The sequence below is a fragment of the Haemorhous mexicanus genome, chromosome 1 (genome assembly GCF_027477595.1).
Source record: "Haemorhous mexicanus isolate bHaeMex1 chromosome 1, bHaeMex1.pri, whole genome shotgun sequence".
NCBI classification, from domain to species: Eukaryota; Metazoa; Chordata; class Aves; order Passeriformes; family Fringillidae; genus Haemorhous; species Haemorhous mexicanus.
The window spans coordinates 119,947,491-119,969,808 of NC_082341.1; positions in this window are offsets into that span (position 1 = coordinate 119,947,491).

Here is a 22,318-nt window from a genome sequence, read left to right on the forward strand (position 1 = left end):
TGTATATCCAGTGATAAGTGCTGTCTGGTGAATATTAATGTGCATAATGTTAATGTACACTCACTTGCATAATGCCTGTACCTCATCACATCCATGCCTGTAATCCATCACATTTTCATTTATAATTTTACAGGAGCCACAATGCCAGGTCCCCTGCATTTTGCAAAATGAATTTGCTGCATCCTAATCTAAATGTGTTGCAGTGTGTCTGCTTCAGCCTTCTGCAGCAGGGTAGCACTGGAATGGCAGAAAGTGACGTGTGTCCATCACTGCTGCTCAGAATGGCTTTTGTGGAGCAAATACAGAGCAACTGCTCACACTGTCAGGTGTGGAAGGAATTGAAGAGGGAGCTGGAGGAAACCAGTTCTGCTCTGCCATAGCCTAGCAGTCTGACATCCATACCACAGCTCCCTTCTTCCCTCCACATTCAGCCCAACTGCATCCAGCCTGGCTGGTGTTAGCAGCAGCAAGAGGCAGCTGCCATCAAGGGTTGAGAACAGCATGCTCACCTACTTGGACCTGTAGGACCTTTTGATTTAATTAACAACACATCAGCAAGTATAATTATTCAGAGGTGGGAATTTTTACTGCTGTTTTGTCATCTTAGGGAAAGACAACCATGAGATTGAAAGAAACAAAGTTGCTTTAGGTATTGATTTAGACAATTTTTTCTTATAACAGTCTATTTTTTATAACTGTTTTATTTCCAGCCTCATATATCTTCCATTCCTCCAGTGCTCAGCTGGATGAATGTTTTTTGTTCCTGGTACTCTTTCTTCCAAGAGGCTGCTTCTCTCTCAGCCCTGAACATGTCTTTGAAATAGCCCTGTGCAGTGTCCTATTAGCAGAGACATGGGAAAACTCAAGACTGTACTAGAAATTATTTATGTATTTTTTGTGTGAATACAGTAATAGGACGAGGAACTCAGGCTTAAGTATGATCTGTTGTTGAAGCTTCTAAACTACAACAAGATGAAACACAGGAGCTGAATCTGTATTATTGTGTCCCCTGCAATTTAATCCTCCATTTTCCAACATTCTGTTGCATCTCTTTAGTGATGTTATGTGACCTGGGCTGATGGCAGGGCAGAGAACTGCAGCCACACAGCTTTTGTCTTATCTCATAAGGGGAGCACATTTACTTCCAAGACAAACGCCACCATGAGCCCCCTTAGCTCCCATCTCTGAGAGAATCTGCTCTACACAGGGCTACCCATAGTTAGAGAGCAATTATGAGACCTTTTTTATCAATTATTGACAGATTTTGGATTACAGTACTCTTGTAATTTCATGTAAAGAGGTCTCTGAACTCTGTGCAGTGCAGAAGAGGAGGCTTCCCTCTCCCTGCTCATTCTGCAGCTCCTCATGCCACATGCCCTTCCTGAGCCTCTTGTCTCTCTGCAACAAAGAGGAGCCAGAGATGGGCAATGGGGAATGGAAAGGACTAACCAGCGTGTAGTTTACAGTGTTTTAAAATTCTAGCTTGCTTTTTTTCCATAAATGCCCACTTTAGTGACAAACCCTGCAGTTTGTTTGTCAAGAGGGAGCACGCAGTGAGTGGCATTGTGGGGGCTCAGGAAGGCTGTTGCTAAGGTGAATTTTAATTTTATTTTTCTTTAGAAAGTGTCTTCTTCTCTTTTCATGATTTCCCAAACACTTGATTAATAATTGATTAGCAGTTTTAGGAAAATGCTTTATACTGCTGATTTCTAAAAACTGAGGTGGTTGAATTATTTTTTTATTCAAGTGAAATGCAAAACAAATATCAACAATTGTCCATTTGGCTTCTGGGTTTCTATATAGTCATAACAGGCATCAAATGGTTAGAAGAAAGGGATGGGCAGGCAGGCAGGCAGAAGACTCTTATGAAACCATCTTATTTCCTTGTGACTTCTCCATCTGTAAGGGCCCCAGCAGCCAATGCCAGCAGCCATCCCGTGTTTGGGAACAAATGCTGGCAACATGTGGCTGTTTTGAAACACAGGGTTTGAAATTCAGGGCTCAGAGAATAAATGGCAGAACTGCTCCCTTTTCATGACTTTGATCTCAGATGGGAAATATACCTCACACAGGATGGCAAAAGCAGGGAACAAGCTGTCAAACAGGCAAGACCTGGGTCTAAACTCAGCTTTGGGACAGGGCTGGCTGATGGGTTTAGCTTCAAGCAGGGTAAGCACACAGCTAAGGGAAGCTGAGGAGCAGGGATAACCAGAAGTGAGAATAAGCCTAGCTGTGTTCAAAAATACAGGATGGAAGGGGTTACTGAATGGGGCTTTGCAGTTTGCCTTGATACAGAAGAGGATCCCATTGTACCTTTGAGCTGAAGCTGCTCTGTGAGAAGTGTATATCCTAAGCAAGAAATAGATGGGAAAAAAATTTTGACTTTGAAGTGATTTATTGAGTGAATTTTAATATTTTACACATGGAGTTCAGGAGGCCAAACACAAAGGAATTTGAAATAAAGCATTTCACAGATTTCCATGGATCAGAAATTAACTTTTGCCTCTAAAATTTTCCTGTGGGAAGGTTTAGGCCTTCAAATTTAGCTCTGTCTCAGAAATTTCGAAATTCTCAGTGAAAGGATGTTTCTCTAAAGCGTTGCAATTTTTTTCTGTATTTCAAACCTGAAAGGTTTAAAAAGATTTACAGAGGTGATACAAAACAAGTGTTTGTGTACCATCACAAAGCAAAAATGGACTTATGGTCACTATTATTACGGTCTGCCGCATAGTTATACTAAAATACTGTATGTGGTGCAATCCTTAAAAGTTTGTGTGACAAGCAAGGTCCTTGTTCTGCAATATTATTAAAGTTAAATTAAGACTTTTAAGATAGAGTCTTTTATGTTGTTAATGTGGACTTATACTTTTATTAACTGATAAAGGTATTTGACTATGATTTCTGTTTATACTTTTAATTTTTTTTAAATTTGAGAATCATAAATTATACACCAGACTTGGTTTCTGGGAGGAATTATCTATTTGTAGAAAACAAAACCAGAGGACATACCTGACCACTACAGAATGTGCTACCATTGCATGCTGTGCTGGATAGCAGGAGGAATGATTTGTTTGTACTGCACACTCACTCAAAATTCACTTGTTTTCTACTTTGATGCCCTTTTTTTGGTAAAACTTCCACGTATTTTAAATGTCTTGTTAGTCAGTTTATACAATGTCAGGCAAACAATGACGCCATTGATGGTTTAAAGAGTGAGTCAGCTCTAGAGGATATTTTTTCATCATCTTTGTGCTTGAGGTAACCAATCTGCTATTTTTAAGCATGTCACAAATACAGCAAATGTCTGTATCAATTTGTGTGAGCGTAATCAGCATTTCTGTGCCATTTTAATCACATCATGATTTCTTTGAATATATTAATTATAGTTTCTTTATGCCTGTGATTTATGTGTATTCGTACGTGAAATTTATATCTGGATTTTATTTATAGCATATTTTACACACTTCTCTCTTCCTTTTGGATCAGTGTAACTTACAATAAAGTTCTGGTTAAAATCTTCATAGTTGTGAGCTTTTTGCAAATACCTTTGGGATGGTATTTGTTGTCTCAGAAAATAAATTCCATGAATGCTTTAGCTAGTAAACTCTTTTTAGAATGCTCAAGACTAGTATAAGAGAGTTATTAATTATGAGAATGGATATCTTTATTAAGTGACAGCAATAGGCTTATTATTGCCTGATAAACAAATTCAGATAATCTTATGAAGAGTTTAGAAGCTAAGTTTGGTTTTTGAAATGTGTTTTTACCTGCAAATTAAATGCATCCACCCCTTTGCCCCTAAAATAATGCTCCACAATAGGAACTACAGTATATTTTTTTGAGAGAGGTTTTTCGTGGTAGAAACCAGATGGATTTCCCCCCCCATTTTCAAATTTGTCATTAACTGTGTTAGAAGTTTCATTAGTATGTAGAATCTAGATGAGATATTTGGGTAATGTGGTGGGTAGTGAGGAAATAACAAAGATGTTAAATTTTTTGTTGTTTTTCCAGAGTGCAGTGATATAATTTTCTTTTATTGTTTAATAAAACTCAGAGGAATGCACAGATGAATGACTTTAATACCCATCTAGCACTGACATTTCCAGAAGTGCCATACTGGAGACAAATCATTGGACAACAGGATTTGCACTGATAATCTCAGCTCCCCAAAAGACACACCACTGGAGAAACATATACACTCCTCTTCTGAGGGCAAAGAGGTCTGGAAATCTGTTAATGAATCACATAAGAAAAGGGATTTTGAACTCTTTTGACTGTAATAACATCTTCCCTGCTAAGAAGTTAATCATCTGTTGGCTCTCTTTTCCTCTTTTGAACATTAGTTTGAAGAGCTTCCCATTATTGTTTTTGTCTCTAGCTGGGAAGAAAACAAATTCTTTGACCTTACTATTAGAGAAAAAGAAATATTTTCCTTTGCTGTCTCAAAAGAAAATTAGACAAACATTTTTAAAGACCAGCCTTCCACCTCTGTCTGACAGAGTTATCATAGGGAATTTCAAGCCCTTGCCCAGTATGAGTCCTTGTGTTGGGATGTACTCAGTAGCCTTTTTTTTTCCCTTGAAAAAGGAGAATCCTGGATAAGAACCAAGTTTGTAATCTTGTATTAAAGCATGTCACTGTTTCCTCATTTCCAATTTGCTCACAAGCATTATACAAAAACTGCTCTGTCTGTACTTGCCTCAGTTTTACTGTAATTTTATGCATATAATCTAATATATATATAGTATGTGCAAATATATATATATATTTATATACACTTTCCTTTTTAATTTGGCAGCAACAGTAGGGTATAAAAAACTTGGATGCCTGTAATGCAGATAATTAGGCAATCAATAATTGTATTTTCCCCTAATGAAAAACAAGTGAAAACCTAGTACTTAGTGTATTGAAGTGTTATTTTTGTCTGTCAAATGATAATATTTTCATGAGGTATTAGCAAATTTTATCTCACATTTTCTTCTGGGATTTACCTAAATCATGTTAATATCATTACCTCTCTTGCCTCAGTGGTTTTTATTCCATGATAGGAGAGACCAACAGGAACAGGGACAGGACCATGCACAGGAGTTGCAAACTGGCACAGATATAAAAAATACTGGGTTACTTGGTGGGATCTCAAAATAAAATAGAGGGACCAATACTGGTCAATGACCTGATACACACCTGACCCACCTCATGACTACTGTGATCATGTGGCTGCTGGGTATTTTTTTTTTGTTTTAAACTTATTCCAGGAATTTTAGAATTTTCAAGTTTAATTGAAAGCACTAACAATTCTAATAAAAAGGGCATATTTCACCTTTTTCATTAACAAAGTATCCAAGATGCAAAAAAAGATTTTGCAGAATTGTTGTTTCAAGAACTGGCTTTCATCTGAAGCTCTTTATATCAGGAATGCTTGAAACTTTGCTTGTGATGTGGGTCCGTGGCCTTGTAGCAGAATTTCTGCTGACTAATTTAGGAGAATTTTAATTAAGCCAGAAGGAACCTGAAAACTACTAATGGTGAGAAATTGAATAATATGCTGTCCTCTTTCTTGGGGCAATTTTAAAAGTCAATTCTTCCTGGAGCTTGAGAAGAAATGGTACTGTCAACATTTTTTAAAGGGGATACTAAAGAAGAAAAAACATTTTAACTTGGGGAACTTGTGTGATTTTTTTTTTTGAATGTTGATTTCCTAATGGTTTTGAAATACCTACAGTTTTTTCACATATATTTTCCATATATATCTTATCACTCTTCTTGAGAAATAAGAAAAGGGAAATACCTGTTTAGATTTCATTGTTCTAAGAAAAGGACTCTAAGCTAAATAAAAGATTGTTTTCCAAATTAAGAACTAGAGCAATTTGAACCTTCCTAACATGTGGGTCTAGGTAACTATTTTATGAAAAATCAGCTCTACCTTTAAGCCCATTCAGTAAACTCAGGGCAAAATTCAGTTCAGCCATGGCTGGGCATGGAGAATACCATCATTGCCTAATGTTTTCTTCTGTCTGTGTTTGGCACACAGTAGAAAGATCATCTAATTCATGAAAACCAAAACCAGTTAAAACTTAGGCAAATTAATATTAGACAGAGGGTCTAATTCTAATTCTAAATTCTCCCCTTTATTGTGGTTAACTTAGTTTACAAGGCATTCACATTTTCTAAACAGTGTTTGAGCAACATCTCTTTTCATATAGCCTTTTGCTTGAGTTGAACTGGGCAGGTGTCTGTGACAAGATATTGCACATTTTCTGGGGATGCTCTGATGACAAAGGGGCAGATCAGTTCGTGGAAAAATTTGGAAACTAAGAAGCTAGATGCATGTCTTAATTGTCACACAGTGAAAGACTTTTGTCACAACAAAGCTTTTAGCATCCAGCAGAGAGTTTATGCATAGTCTAATTTCTTATTAATCAGAAAAGTGCCTATTATATTATTGAGTGAAGTGGGATTCCAAAAATTAACACTGTTTAATTGCCCAGCTGGAATTGTAAACAGTTATCAAATCTTTCTGCTTGTGTCACAAATCTATCTTTAACGTGGATTATCATGCTGCTTCTCAGACAGGGTAAAAATAAAAGCTGTGTTTGACTGTAGAATGTAAACAGTCTGTGCAATGGCTGTGATCTTGGTGCTGTTCAGTGGGATAATGGTCCTGCAAATTTTGAAATAAAAAGGCAAAATATAGAATTAACAGGGAAAGAAAAGCTGAAGGAAAGTTTTCTAGAGTTTTCTTGTTAGACCAGTGCTAGTCCTGTTGGACCAGCTCTTTTGCTGCATTTGGGAAGGGTTGATAATTTCCTTTTTAGCTTTCATGGCTTGGAAATCTGGAGTTTATGTTTGCTTGTCTGGGCTATTACCACACACAGGCAAGACCCTGTGTCTTTTTTTCTGGACTGGGCAATGAGAGATGGGTGAATACAGATCCCTGGGTTGGCCTGCCTGTGTGTTAGAGGTCAGCCCAAAGAGTGCCCTGGTCCAGTTGTAAGCATGAGAGCAGCCTTTGTTGATGACATTAGTCAGCATTTTTTGTTGGTTCCAGCACCCTCTTTATGGGCAGAGGTCTTCCTGGAGCTGCTCTTGCCTCTTCCTTACTGGAGATAGCAGAGAGTGTGGCAGAGGGCAGGGGAGAGCAGGAGCAAATGAGCTCCCTTTCACCTCCCTGGGGTCAGTAGAGGCTCCGTGGAGGGTGCAAAGGACAGGGGAGCTTGTGCTCTGCATTCGTGCACATTAAGGTGAGACTTGATCTTTCAGTGAGAGCAGAGGGGATTTTGGGCTCATGAACCTGCTGCCATCTGATCTTCCAGCAACTTGGGTGGCTCAGTGCCATCACTTGAGCTACAATTGTGCTGGTCTGATTTCCCAGCTGATTTCTGCCATTCAGCCTCCTGTGGGAGGATGGGATTGCCTCCAGCTCAGTGTCAGCAAGCTCTGGAGGCGCTTGAAGTCAACCTGGACATTTGTCATTGCTATCTGAGCACTTGCAGATACCTTTAACTTCAGCCCTGAGGCAGCCTGGGCACCACTTACTGCCTTACCTGTGAAGACAGACCTGTGATTCAGAGGTGAATAGAATAGAGGGTCCACTTCTTATCTGAGTACATGGCAATATAGAGCCAATTCTATCATGGACATGGATCAAAAAGTATGGTAAATTCACAGCTGAATAGCCCTAAGGAACTTCAACACATATTCAGAATAAATCTTTCGGGAAATGAGAATTTTCTTGCCCCCGACTTCCTCTCCTCACACTATGTCACTGCATTTCCATCTGTCAGCAAATAAACAAAAAAAGAAGAAAAGTCCTGGCTTTTCTGAAGCAGCGTTTCATGTATTGTAAAATATAATTTGTTTTCATTCACAACACTTCTCAAGGAAATAGCAGTTTTTATGTAGTTCACACTTGCGAATTTTTTCAAATTAACTAGATTATTCTCCTCAGGTGTTTTAAAAATTAAAAGCTTTTCATTTTGCTGAAATTACATTTTTGACTTTATGGTTCAGTCAATGCTAAGATAAATCTTTAAAGGACACATTCAAAATAAAACATTTTTAAATTAATTAAAATGTATAATTTTTTCAAATTGGGAAGCTAAATTTCATAGGGTTTTAAAATATTTTTAATTTTTTTTTATACACTGTAGCTTTTTGTTTAATTCAAGAGGAAAATCATTCTTTGATAAGTTCTTAACCTGTAATGCAAAAAACTTTGTATTTTTAATCTACTTACACCAGAAACTTCAAAATTTGAATCATTATTCTTGATGAAACTGTAACTATTGTGAATCTCATAATATTCCTATATATTAATAAATTTCAATTAAAAATTGAGTGGCTAGCAATACTGTGTAACTGGAACTAATATTTTCTACTATGAAGAAATCCATTGTTGATCAATAATCAAAGAATTGATTGATGCTTTGATTCCAGTTTTCTGGTAATGGACTTTAATTTTCTCTTTTTGGTCTGCATTCAGTGACTGGCACATTGCATAGCCTGGAGGAAGTCTGAAATCAAATCCACCAAAGATGATAGAAAATGTATGTTGCTTTCAGAAAGCTGTGTGCTGGACTCATCAGGAACAAAGTGTAAGCCCTCCTGGTTGTGCCCTACTGGTCAATCTGTTTGCACTTACCAAATAAGAAAGATGCAGTAGCTTTTCTCATATTTATTAATTTTTGTAGTGGGGGCACAAACGTGATGTGATAATAAAGGCCACACCTGTGTCTGTGGTGAATTGTTTTATCTTCTCAACTGTCCTACAGCTGCTGTTACAGCTCTGGTGTTTTGTGGTGACTAAAAGAAACCTGGGCCACATGGACCACTGCTATTTGAGGTTTTTTCCCAGAGCATCTCAAGTGAGATCCCTTAATTTGCAATTCCTGCAGATATTTTCAATAAAATTTCACATAAGCATGAGTACATGTACCTTTGCTTGGATGAAACATGTGTTCTGATTTTTTCCAGAAAGAGCAATGGTCATCCGGTGTTGCTCTTCATGAACAGATTCAAATTGTAGGTTTTTACATTTTTGTCCTGTTTTATATGGAAAGAGGACACTGAAATAAGTGAAGAGTGAAGAGTATGAATGAGGCACATTTTCTTAGTAGTTTTCATGTTTCAATGTCACTTGAAAATGATGATCTTCCCTTCTACAAAAATATATTCTGAAGTTCTACAGGGAGAGTTTATGTTATCTTTCAAGCCATCAGCCACTGATTATAATTTCAAAGCAGCTATTGGTGCTCATTTCATAAGAATTTTGACCACAGGGGTTCTGGCTAGGGATGTACTAAGGCAATTAATCACTGAGTATCATTGCAGATGATAATTCTGTGTTAAATTTCAGCTTAGCAAGAACAGAGCTGAAGATGTCTTTGTGCCTTGGCAATGATAAAGGAACCTTTGATGAGTATTATATTTTTCTCTACCTTCAGAGGAAACACCAGTGAAATGAACATTTGAAATATGGTTTTAGTGAGACCAAAGCAGTCATGCCAGTGGGCTACATGCAGAGATCCTTAACGACTCCTGCTGGTTATGAATAGTGATTTTGTTACATAATAAAATAATGTCTTTCCAGTTAGCCAGTGATATTATCCTGCTGAAGTAATTTCTCATTGTTTAATGGAACATTTATAATCTTAAAATCTGGAGTGCATTTCTTTCCATTTTTTCCTGTGATCATACACTTGGGTGAACTCTGAAATGCAATCATAATTTTTGGTACTTCTGAGCTGCACTCTCCTTCTCTCTTAGAGCACACATATTGCAATAGCTTTGCAACTCATGGTCTTCAGGGTAAGTCCCAGGGCATTAATTCCTGCATGATGATTCTTTATTAGAAAAGGGAGAAACCTTGAAGATTGCAGTGCAGGCTGCCAGCCTCCACTTGTCTCTCTGTGAGACGCCCCCAGGGTAACTCTTGTCCCCACAGCCTGCTGTTTGCTCAGCCCAGGACTCTGCTGCAATACCCTTTATTAAGAGAATCCATTGTTTTTTCTCACCATCTGCCAGCAGATGAGTGGAGGACACTGGGGTCAAGTGAGGGAAGGTCCTGCGTGTTATCAGCTGTGCATGGCACACCAGAGGCAGCTTTCCCAGCCTGTACAGCACTGCTTTTTCCCACCAGATCCCAGCAGCTCAGTGATAGCTCAGGGTGCCCTTCCCATGAAGGCTTCAGAGATGAAGTATGTCATGATGGCCTTTGCTGTCCCTGTGGCTCATGCCCCCAGCGCTGACAGACCCATAGCTGGTAAGAGCACAGCCTCTGCCTCAGGACTGGCAAAAATGGATCAGCTTCCTGGGTTTCTCTTTGCTTGTGGAGGCAATAAAAACATTATTCTTCTACACAAACTCAGTGCCACGCACTCAGTGCCAATTAATGGATGGCATCTGTACCCTGCTCGTTGACCTCAACCTTGCAAACATCACCTGATAGTGGAGGGCTGATGCTGATCCATAGGGTCTTCCAGAAGGAACCCCAGGAGCCAGGGAAAGTGACCTGTGCCTTCTTTGGGCAGCCAGCTTAGACATCACAGCAACAAATTTTTCTCAAAGAGAAAGCTCTTAAATAAAACTCAGCTAAAGACAGACTCTGCCTAGGATCTGTCCTTGGTCTTACTTCTAGAGTCAATAGAAAATGTAAAGTTTCAAATTTCTGGCTGTCTGGACATGAGAAAGTTTGCTATGGATCATACGGCTTGCAGTACACCAAAGTCCATCTTAATCCACCAGATCAGCTTTCACTGGGCTCACCTTCCACACTAACAGGAGCTGGGCTACACCCATTTGACAAAGGTATTAAATATTGTCAGTATAGATCTGCATAAAAATCAGAAACTTGTGCTTAGGTGTTTTTAAAAGTTTTCCTCAGAATTAGGAAAACCTTGATGTAATGACATAATTTAAATGATAAAAATGGAAACTTGCTAGAAGGGAAGCACTTTGTTCAGATTGCCTATTTTCAGCTCTATTGCAGAATCCCTATGAATTTTAATTTTCATAGTCTGAGTTGTCTAATACTTTTGAGAACTTCATCCACTTTGCAGTACATTGTCTTATTCATCAAAGAGCTAAAAGATTTCCTGCTTGCTTTTTTCAGCACTTAAATCCCCATGTGCACATGCCAAATGCTGAGGCATAATTATATCATCTCTAAGGTATTTTAATCTCCGTATAATTTAATTAAAAATATTTGCTGTGGATTTGTTCAGTGATAATGGAACATAGGGCTTTGCATTAATTTAACGATTTAAATGAAATCAAATTCTGTCAAAACAAGAAATGATATTGCCTAATGGATTCTGGGCACAGATTACCTGATCTGAGTAGGCCTGTTTCCTAAACAGTTCTCCTGTTTTCTCAAGAAATTGCAAATCCCACTGGTAATTATTGGGATTTTCCCTCAAAATATTCCATGTGTATATGAGCACAGACAGGCAGGCTGTTTGCCACTTCACTAATTCATTTCTTGATCTGAAACAAAATCTGAAGCTATTTGATGTACATTCAAATAGCAACTAGCCCCATACCCTTTTTTTGTAAGCTGCTCACAATCCACAGAAATATACTTCTACGTCTTAGTCTTTCCCCATTTTGCTCAATCTCTTTTATATGTTGAGTAACATAGTCACAGTCTGGTCATTACAGGTCCTTTAAATTTCCAGTGCTCCTTGGATCTTCCTCAGCCAGTGCACAAAAATCTTCACGAAGACTGGGTGGGAGTGCATGTAGGGTTGCATGTAGGGTTGCAGAAGTTATCTACACAGTCTGTGGATTAGGACAAGCCCATGTTCAATGACTCAACTCCCATTGGCAGGTCTCAAGGTACATCCCTGCCTCCACAGTCAGGAGAAGCAATTTCAGCAGCTCTAACTCCCTCCCCTTTCTCTTGCAGCACAGATTAAACCCCTTATGAGGCTAGATTGATGACTGGCTGTCCATTCATCCTGGGAAAAGTACTGCCAGCTTTCTTGCTGACAACAAAAAAAGAAAAGTTTTTCACAAGTCAGTAGTTTCTTCTCCAAAATCTGGTGCTCTTTCTGTCAGTGACTAACACCTTACTGGATATTTCCACTTGTTTCAAGGTGACATTTAACTCAATGTGATTAGTGGCCAAGGGAAAAAAGGAAAAGAACTATATCCTGGACAAGAGGATATGTTCTATGTTTTAAATATCACCTTAATTTATATCCAAAAGATTTCTCTAACAATCAACTTTGGATGATTGTTTTAATCCTCATTTTACCCCAGGCAAGCTTCTCATGAGTTTTGAAGCCCCTAATGGTCTTATCCTATGTGGTGCAAGAAGGCACCTAGTCAGAACCAAGGCAGTAATTGAAAATCCTTGGTAAAGTTCTTTTTCTGGCAGTCCTTTATCGTGTGGAGTTGGCAACATTGAAAGAAATTGCTTCTTCTGCATGTCCATCTACTCTTGTAGCTCAGTTAGCTCAGTTGTGGGGGTACTCTTTCTATACCAGGGCAAGCACACAGTTCATCAGAATATGTTTGATATGAACTGACCTCTGCCGAAACTGCCATTAAGCTACAAAAACCTATTTTTAGTGCTGTAAATGGAGATGTCACAAATGGTAGGAAGAAAAAAGAAGCCATGAAATGCGTCACAAATGGCATCTTGTTAAGGTTTTGCAGGGGAAAAAATCCTAAGCAGCCTACAGAATTAACTGTGAATTGGTCTAGGAACTCTGGATATTAAATCAGAAAATTGCTAGTGGCAGTGTGAGAAACCTGATCACCCGACCAGCTTTATCACCTTCAGCGTGGGTGTACGAAGCAATAGGAACATTTTCCCAATCCTGCCTGGTGTGTTGGTACTAATCAGTCTGAATGGGGCTTTGGCTTTGTAAATGCAGGCAGCTGTCAGTCTTCAGTGGGGGAGTTGTGCTTCATAACAACGTGTGGATGTGGGAAGTAAATCTGTCACCTGTCAGCCAGTCTGAAACACGCATAAGGTTCCTCACTCAGCCAAAGATCGCTAATTGCACATGGTGACAATGTGTGGTATTTAAAAGAAATGCTAAGCAGGTATTTATGGGAAAGTTAAGCAGAGAGTGGATTCTGCCCCTTGAAGAAGAATGAGAGATGGTGATGGAACCAGGCTATGGAATAAAGCACTCTGATTGTTTTCTTGACAGGCAAAATTACTCAGATCTTGGTGGAAAGCATTTCAGCATTGCAGGGCAGCAAGAGTTTTCTTTGGCAGCTCAGTGTGATACGCATCACAAATGAATATTAGCAATAATTATTAGGTTTGTGTTCTGTTAAGCAAAACTCCACTTTTTGTTCTCATTGCCTTTTTACACTCACACATACTCATTTTACAAAATTATAGATCTTCATGGAAAATACTGGATGTCAGAATGAAAGTCAGAAGAATTATCTGATATTTCTATGAAAAAATGAAATCAGTTAAAATATTCAATTTTCAGTCATGACATGAACAGGTGGTCCCATTTCTATTACTGCTGAATTTTCTGCAAATCACCTGCATTCAGACCTGGCTGGATTTTCAGAGGGGTTCCATGCAGAAAGTGTGCATATGATGCATGTCAGGACCCTGACAGGCTGTGTCCTACTGTGTCCCTTTTGCATCTGGCATTTGATCAGCTGAAATCCTCTGGGGGGACCACAGTCTTTGCTCTGGAGTATTCTGCCCTGCTTGGTGTTCTGGTTTGCAACCAACACCTACCAAAGCAGCCTGGATACTCTCTCTTTAATTTATCTAACGTTTCCTCTCTATTGTCTTGCCTGTTTTTCCAGAACAGGCCATTTGCATTAATTTGTATCCATTTATAGCAATTTATTAGTCATGTGTTTTATTCTGCCATATCCTGCCAATTAAATCTTTGTTCTGGCCAAAACCTGACAACCTCTTTGGCTTATTCCCAATGTTTTCTCTGGACTGACACAATTCTTCTCCATCCCTTAACCCATCATCAGTGAACTTGCTGAATATCCAAGACATTGAATGAATAAGTTATTGATGAATAAGTTAAACAACACTGGGCTCAGTATAGAATCCTGGGGGATTCCACTGGTGACAGGTCTTCAACAAGCCCCTGTGCCACTGATCACAGCCCACTCGACCACGTGGCATATTAAGCATGGACAATTTGCTAAATTCTGTAGAATTTTGCCATCACTAGTAAGGGTTGATAGGTGGGAATAAGAAGATTGATACCAAAGCTGCAAGCCCAGTCATGTACCTTCTTGCAGAGAGTATATTGATTAGTTGCAAAGGAAAACTGTAAGAAATGGCCTAAAAGATAATTTTAAATTTTTTCCATCAGTTTAAGGTCAGGTATGGTTTAACTTCAATTACAGGTAGACTATCGATAGTGATCCAAAGAGGTATTTTTCATCCAGTTGCCAAAATTTTTTTATTTGTTTATTTCACTCTCTGTTTCTGGCTAAATCAATTGTAACCGACTGTAAAAAAGTTGTCCTTTTGTCATCCAGCCAGTTCAGAGAGGTGAAACTGCCTGGAGAGCTCTTGGTATCATTTTTCTCCTGGAGATTAAAAGTGTAGGACTTAAATCAGTGCTTCCAAGTAGTGATTTCATGAACATCAGATTTTTCTCCACTGACTGCTGCATGAATTATGTTTCAATAAATTCACTATGTCCCTTCATCAAAAATTATCTCTGTATCATTTCCATATAGTTCAAAGAATGGAAATGTCATCACAGACATTATAGTAAGGATTAACTCCAGGTAGAGATTCAGCCTTCAGCATTACTTTTTGGTTTCATCTCAAGGGCAGCTTGCCTTTGCACTTAGGGAGGCAAAGATGGCTGTGCAGTCCCAGGAATGGCTCAGGATGCCCAGGGATGGAAAGCATCCTTGGTCTCCTCTGGCTGCAGGAGTGAGTCAGGAAGGGAGAAGTTCCTCTTTTCCACTCCTTTGTCAGCATGCTGGAGTTTGGCTTCTACTGCTCACATTGTCACTTTCATGCTCCCTAAGGTGATGAAAATACCCAAATTGCTAAATCCTCTGCTGGTTTTCTCTATTGTCATTTTAGAACACAGATAATAGTAAGATAAGGGGTCATCAGTACTTGGCCATGTGTTTAAAAGTGCATCACAGTAAGAGAATGGCACTGGAGTAGAAGTGCTGCAATTGCAGTAGACAGCTTTATAATTGTCGATAGGAAAGATGCTTTCAGTGCATTATGGTTACTTTCTTTTCAATAACTTATTCAGATTATTAAGTTTTAATACAATTTCTTCAATATGAAAGCTCAGCTCTTCCCATGCTCTAAATGTTCATATAAAGATGACTCTTTATGTATGTGTATAAACCCAGGTGCCTCTTCCTCTTGGAATGAGTATGTAACCGAGCACAACAAATCAGAATACACACAGAATATCTAATTAAAACAGATGTTGAGTCAGTCTAGAAATGAGAAAACCATATCCCAATGTGGCTTCCTATATTGGAATAATGATTCATTCCTTAAGGCTGGCTGCTTACATATTTGATCTTCATTCAAGCTGATGGAAAAGAGCAGAAATGCTGTCATTTATGGGCACTGAGATGCACTTTCCCTTTGGAAGGATTTATAGTGTGCCAGTCCTGAAGGGAATAAAAAAGGACCCAGGATGAATGATGTTTTTCTTACCTTCAGATTGCATCCCAATGAACCTTGATGACTTATTCCTGTCATATTGCAGTATCAATTTCTTTCATACAATGAGTGAAAGGCAGAGTACTGTGGTTGAATTGCTGACGGAGGCAGGAAGGTCATTGGCTCGTCCATTAATCCATCCTTTCTTTCTAACATCTAACACAAGCAGCAGTCTCAGATGATGGTGGAGGTTTCTCCTAGTATGTAAGTGATGTGGGGTCTTATCTGAGTAAAACTTGCTTTTTCTCCACCAAAACCTCCAAGTAATCCTTCTAGTAACCTATGTACCTTTGTGCTTTCATTGAATACATCTTCCTTCAGACACAGCTTTTCTCATGTCCCTGAGAGTTACTGCAGAGTTGTATCCACATCTCTTGTTCATGGTCTTGCCAGACCTATTGTATAATGCCTATTTTACATTATTTGAACTCCTATAACATTTCCTCTACACCTCAGACCAAGACCAACACTGACAACCTGCCGTGCCGTTGCTGAGTGCTGTAACAGCTTGCAGGCTGACCTGAGGAATTTCTGATTTCATCTGAAACAACAATGAAATGATGCAGTTTACAAAAAAAAATCCCCAAACAAACAAAAAAACAATGTAACAATTGCACAGCTTGAAAAAAATCATCTTGTTCCAAGTATATTTTTATAATGAAAGGATTTAAAAAAGAATAAACTATGTTATCTTCTGTTCTTTTCAGTTTGTCTTTCAAATTTCTAAAAGTAAAATAAAGTTTGATGAAAAATCAGCAGAATCCTCTTTGTTAATCTTTTATTTGTGCCTGTTTTGGATAATTTTTTTTAACCTAAGTTACACTTTTATATAATTTTCAATAACATTGTATTATTTGATATAAGATTAACTTAAAATTTTCAATAACATTGCATTCTTTGATATAAGATTAACTTAAAATTTTCAAGAAAAGTTGCTCTGAGTGGCCTCAGATATAGACAGATCAAAGCAGTGCTGCTAAAAGGCTTTATTTCATTGAATACATCACTCTTCCTCCATTTATAGCATATTTCTAGAAATATTTCTATGAACTCTGGATCTGTTTGACCTTTTATAAATGTTGCAGGTAATTTGTCAGATGTATTAGGCATTATATGTAACCTTAATAGAAGAATATAGGAAGAATAAAATAGAATTACATTTAAATATCTCTAATTAACTGATAAAGACTGAGACTGGGGCTTCCAGTTCTATATTCAAAGAAGGAAATTGAAAAATAGAGAGTCATCTTTTGTTCTATTGTGCTCCATTCTCTCTTCACACATTGACAGACCATTGTAACCCTTCTGAATATTTGCATGGCCAAGATTCCTCTCTTGGCAGACACTTGTGTTGTGACTGTAAATGCAAACTGAACTTTTCAATTGTGACTAATACTAAGTTTAAATGTGCTTGAGAACTTGGTTATGAAAAGATTGCACTAAAATCATCACAGAGTGTATAACAGTTACAGTAGAAGTTAATTTATTCCTTTAAAGGTGCACAGATTCTCTTAAAATAAATTATTTCTTGCTTTTGAGAGCAATGTGCTTTGACTGTATCCCTGTGACACATTTGCAAAGGATGAACTTTGCATGTAGCTCTTCTCCAGGTCTTTGATTTTCTGTGGTTCCTTCAAAATGTTGAAAGTCTCCTGTTGAGTTTGGTATTGAAACAAGAAGAAAAAAAAGGGCATCCTCCCTCCCAGTTAATGACTGCGACTTAAGGACAGTTTACATACTCTGAAATACTGTTAAATGTCATACCATGCCCCCTGTGTGGCAGATTTACTCTGTAGTGTTTAATAGGAAATGACTGTGTTTTTCCTGGTATCAAGTTGAAAAGCTGGCAAGCACTCATAGCACTGAAAAACTGATCCAGGTTTGATGAGACATTTCTTCAGTATTCCTTATTGTTGGGATTACCTATAGCTTGGGTAAATGCAAGAGTACTCTGCATCTGTGTGAAGGGAATTCCAAGCTCAGTCGTGCACTTCAAAATACATCAGTGTCAGATCTTACCCTGTGTCAAACCTTCCTTGCCTTGCTCTACAGAAGAGACTCAGTTTTCAGTAGTGCAGCTGCAGCACAGACCTGGTTTCCATTTCTGAGTCACCCTCACCTGCCAGCTGTGCAAAAAACCATCCTGGACACATCTACAGACAATTTACTTCTCTTTTGCTGCCAGTGTTTTCTGGAAGAGTAGTGTCTAAATTGTCTCTTTCCATTTCCCAAGCTCTGTATCAAGCTTTGTATTCCATGTCCATCCCAATTTCTACAGGAATAGGCCTGCAAAAGTAAGCACTATTTTCCTTGAATTGCTCACCATTACAGGGATTTTACAAGGATCTTGCTAAAGGGATTTCTTTGTTCATTCAGAGAAGTGTGGTGGTGGTGGCCTCAACATTAGCATCAAACCTTTACTCTTCCTTCAAGTTTTCTGAAAGCTCCAGCTGTGTTTGGTCATTCAAGTGTTGTGATTTAACTGTTTTAATTTCTCAGTGTACATTTTACCCCCCTGCTGTGCATTTTCCAGCACTCACTTGGAGCTGAGGAACTGACAGAGGTCTGGTCCTTTTGACAGCTGAGTGTTAACAGACTAGTGCTGCCTAGCATGAGCTGTGGCACACCATGGGGATGACAGATGGCTCCTGCAAGCCACCAAGCCAGCCCTGTAAATACTCAAACACCTCCATATGAGAGAAAAGGCAGGGAAAAAAAACCAACTGTGGAGAAACTGAATACTGAGAGATGGAAAATTAATGCATCTTTTTACTTAGCAGAAGTGAAAAATACTGAATTATATAATGGGCATATAGCTGATGTATCAGTGGATGTCAGGGAATGACTCTCTGAAGACCATGCCAAGCTGCTGAGCAGTGACAAATTTAAATTTGATAGTGCTGACCTTTGTTTTAAGACAGAAGATGAAACAGATGTTGCTGGAAAGACTTTGGCTTCAGTAAGCTCTCTCTCTCATGCTGAAACAAGATATGCCCTGCTGATACTGTTAAAAAGATAAACTGAGACCCCCTTGGTGATGATGGAAACAACTGAGATGGACACCTTTGGTGTTGGTACAGGGGAATCCCTATCTGTGGTATTACAGCATTGGGGGTTGAGCTCAGAACTCCTGGGGTGAAGAGCAACAGCAGGTGTGGGAGCTGAGCCATCCACAGCTGAGTAAAAGTACCTGCTGTGCTGGTAAAAAAAACCCCACAATGTAGGGACTTTCCTGTGTGAAGACTCCAATCCCACAGTGTTTCTCTATCACTTATCAATACTAAGGAATACAGGAGGAAAACATAACTGTATGCTCTTTCAAGCTACCATGAAGCAACTAGATTGAGTATAATTTCTCTTCCTTAGTTTATTTTTGTCATAAGAACTGATAGCTGAAGGACCTTTTGGTTGTGTTCATTTCAAGATAAAATTGTTTCTAGAAAGGATAAACACCCTGCTTTCATCTCTATTCCAAGCAAAATGGTTCTTACAAGAACGTCTTGTTGCAATATATTGCTGTGCTTATTTTATTCAGGCTTTGGTACTCAGACAGAGATTATATCAAAAGTTGAAACCAGATTAATCTCCTCTGAAATATAAGTACATGAAAAAATACAGCCTTAATCAATTTTTGTGACAAGGTCATGTTTCTAATCTCATGGATATTTGGGATGGTATGTACATAAGTTAAGGATTTTGCATTTCAGGTCTGCTAAATGGGCAGCTCTAGTGTGATTCCCTCAGGGAAAGCAAACATGCATCTTTTAACAGGTTTTCATATAAGTCACTGAGAGTCAGTGGAATGGGAAGAAGAAATAATTACATATTAGCTTGCATGTATAAGATTAAGCTCTTATAGAGATGGAGGAAGTCAATTCTGCACTGATTTTCCTCACTGATTCAATAGATGCTTGGTTAAAGTGTAGAAGAAGCAGGCAGAAGTGCCTGTTGCACATAAAAATGTTGCATATAAGAAGAAAAATATTATGGTCTATGAAAAATGAGAGAAGAAGACAGGGCCTAAAAGTAAGACATTTTTAAAGGCAGAGAGTTTGAGGTAGTTGCAAAAATGAAACTCTTAAAGAGAATATTATTTTCTGGGTCATTCTACAAGTGTCTGTGGGGCTGTGGGCACATCTTATCCTACTGCCTTTATCCTGAAGAGTCTACAGTTTCAAACTCATTGGTGGTATTTGTAATTTTGAGCCCAATGTGCAGTTAGCAAACACAAGTGGTGAGAAGAGCTTTGTGTTGACTCTTGCTCCTCTGTGGCAGAGAAGACGGAAAAGTCAAATGGTCAGACCAGGTTCTTTTTTTTAAAGAACTCTTTATTCAAAATGTTACTTAGAGTCATCCCTGGAAAGTTAAAAAGAGCAGAAAGGTAAAGTAAACAAAAATCTTAGTGAGAATTGAAAAATTTTGTTCTTTTTGCTGGCTGTGAATGAAAATCATTGAACTTGTTTTTCTTTCTGGAATGGGCTCAAAAGAATCATCAAAACTTCAAAAAATTCCTATGGGACAATGAAAGCATCATCTGTCTAGACCTATTTACCCATTACATATCATAACTCTGTAGTGCCAGCACCAGTGATATACACAAAATCTCAGACACCATCACACTGTAATAGTGGATAATGATGACATTTTGTTGGAAAAATTTGTAGCATCACTTTTGACTTTTGGGATACATCATAGCAGAAGTGGGCTCTGACCTTGAAACTCTGCTCTTGACCTGTACTATCATCAGCAAAAATTGTGCCTGAGAGGTTTGGGCCTCAGACAACCACCAAGAGACCCTAATTTGTCTCATCAGGTCCAAGACTTTCAGCCCTTTCCCTTTTCATGTTGTGAGTGAAATACAGTCTTAGTCATGTTCTTCTTTACTGTGGATGTAACAAGTATGCAGTTTTCAGTTACACCAGCCCACACCAGTGACTTCAGTTTACTGTACTCACATTCTATTTTGATTTCTGAATAAATGTCTAAATCACACTTGGGAGGGTTTTTTGTATCTGAAAAATGAAAGATGAGGTAAGCCCACCAACTTGATGAAATAAAAATTAGAGTAAAAATATGCAGAGTTGAAAATAATTTTGCTTTTGTTCAGAACAGACAAATTGCTGATCCTTACACTGTGGCTATTATTTCACTGTTTATCTCCCTTTTTGGAACACTGGAGTGTTCTGGAAAAGCCTGTGGATATGTCCCTAAGGAAAATGGATGAATCTAAGAGAGTATGGGAAAGACATAACTAAGAACAAAAGCCTGTCATGCCAATTTGGGAACCCAAATTGTGTTATTTTGCTTCTGTCCTAAGCATTTGAAAACACTGCAGCAGGCACAAACCAGAGAACTTCACTAGCAGAAAATGAAACTTTCTTTTGCTTCCTCTTCCTCTTTGAATTGTGCCAATGAAAGCCTGGTGAACACAAGAACCAGAAACCTCCAGTTCATCAATCACCTGGGCAGAGCTCAAACACTTCACAGGTTCATGCTGCTTCTAAAGAATTTCTGGAGCAGGCTTCACCTGTAGCCCTGTTTTTTCCCCAGCAATAATGTAGCTCTATTGCTTATAGAGTGTAGCCCAGTGGGAATTAAACTGATTGAGTACCAAGCACATTTCACAAAGACAGGGTGAAGTCAACTATTATTTCTGAAGACATAATAGAGTAATTGGCTTTTCTGGGGGAAAAGAGGTCGTGTTATAAAGCTGGATACCACTGGCTCTTCTAAGATGTGTGGCTGGAACATTTACTTTTGCAGCAGTGCTAAATGATACTTTGCTTTTACAAAACCGGGTTGCTAATTGGTCCAATTTGAGAGAAAATATGTAAATACAGCATGGAATAAAATCTAAGGGGAGGAGGCAAAATAAAATTAAAGGACTTTTAGACTGATCAGTTCTCTAAAGTTTTCCACTTTTATTTCTAAATATACTACAGAAAAACAACTGTTTGGGGAATAGACTTACAATGCAAATAACAGCTGAATGATCATTGTTTCCAAGGTTCTGTAAGTTCTCTCTTTAGGATGGAAGACATGTGGACGTCAAATAGAAATATTTTATTCTAGATAAATTATGAAAGTATGGGAAAATTATCAGCAGAGGTTCCAATTTTTGTACCATTCTGTTATTAAAGTTTTTTGATAAATCATCCCAGTTAGGGGAGCTGGGACAGATTTGACAGCCCAATGGATATCAAGCTGGCACAGCTCTTTTCCCCCAGGTACAACCAGCAGCAAGTTTCACAACTAGGATGTGTTTCTAGTAGGCATGTGCACCATGAAGTGCCATAAATACACATGTACGTAGCCAGCCACACAGGTTGACACTGACAGAAACACTGAGGATTCCCACAAACAGTGTCAGGGGCCTCATCCTGAACTCCTCTCTGTATAAGCAGGATGGAGTGATGCTAATGGAAAGATATCCATATATTTAGATACCCCTGGATCCCAGTCTCTCCATCTCAGTAGCACCATGGATACATAGGCATCTCAGCTCTGGTTCCAACAGGGGCACTTGATTTTACTCACTCTGCTGAGAAACTGGGTCTTTTAATTCCTAAACATCCTATAGTAAACCCTGTGCAATCTCTTCCCCTGTGTCCCATATTGTGTCTGACACCTTCAGGTAGCAAAATCCCAGAGGTCTGAGAGATG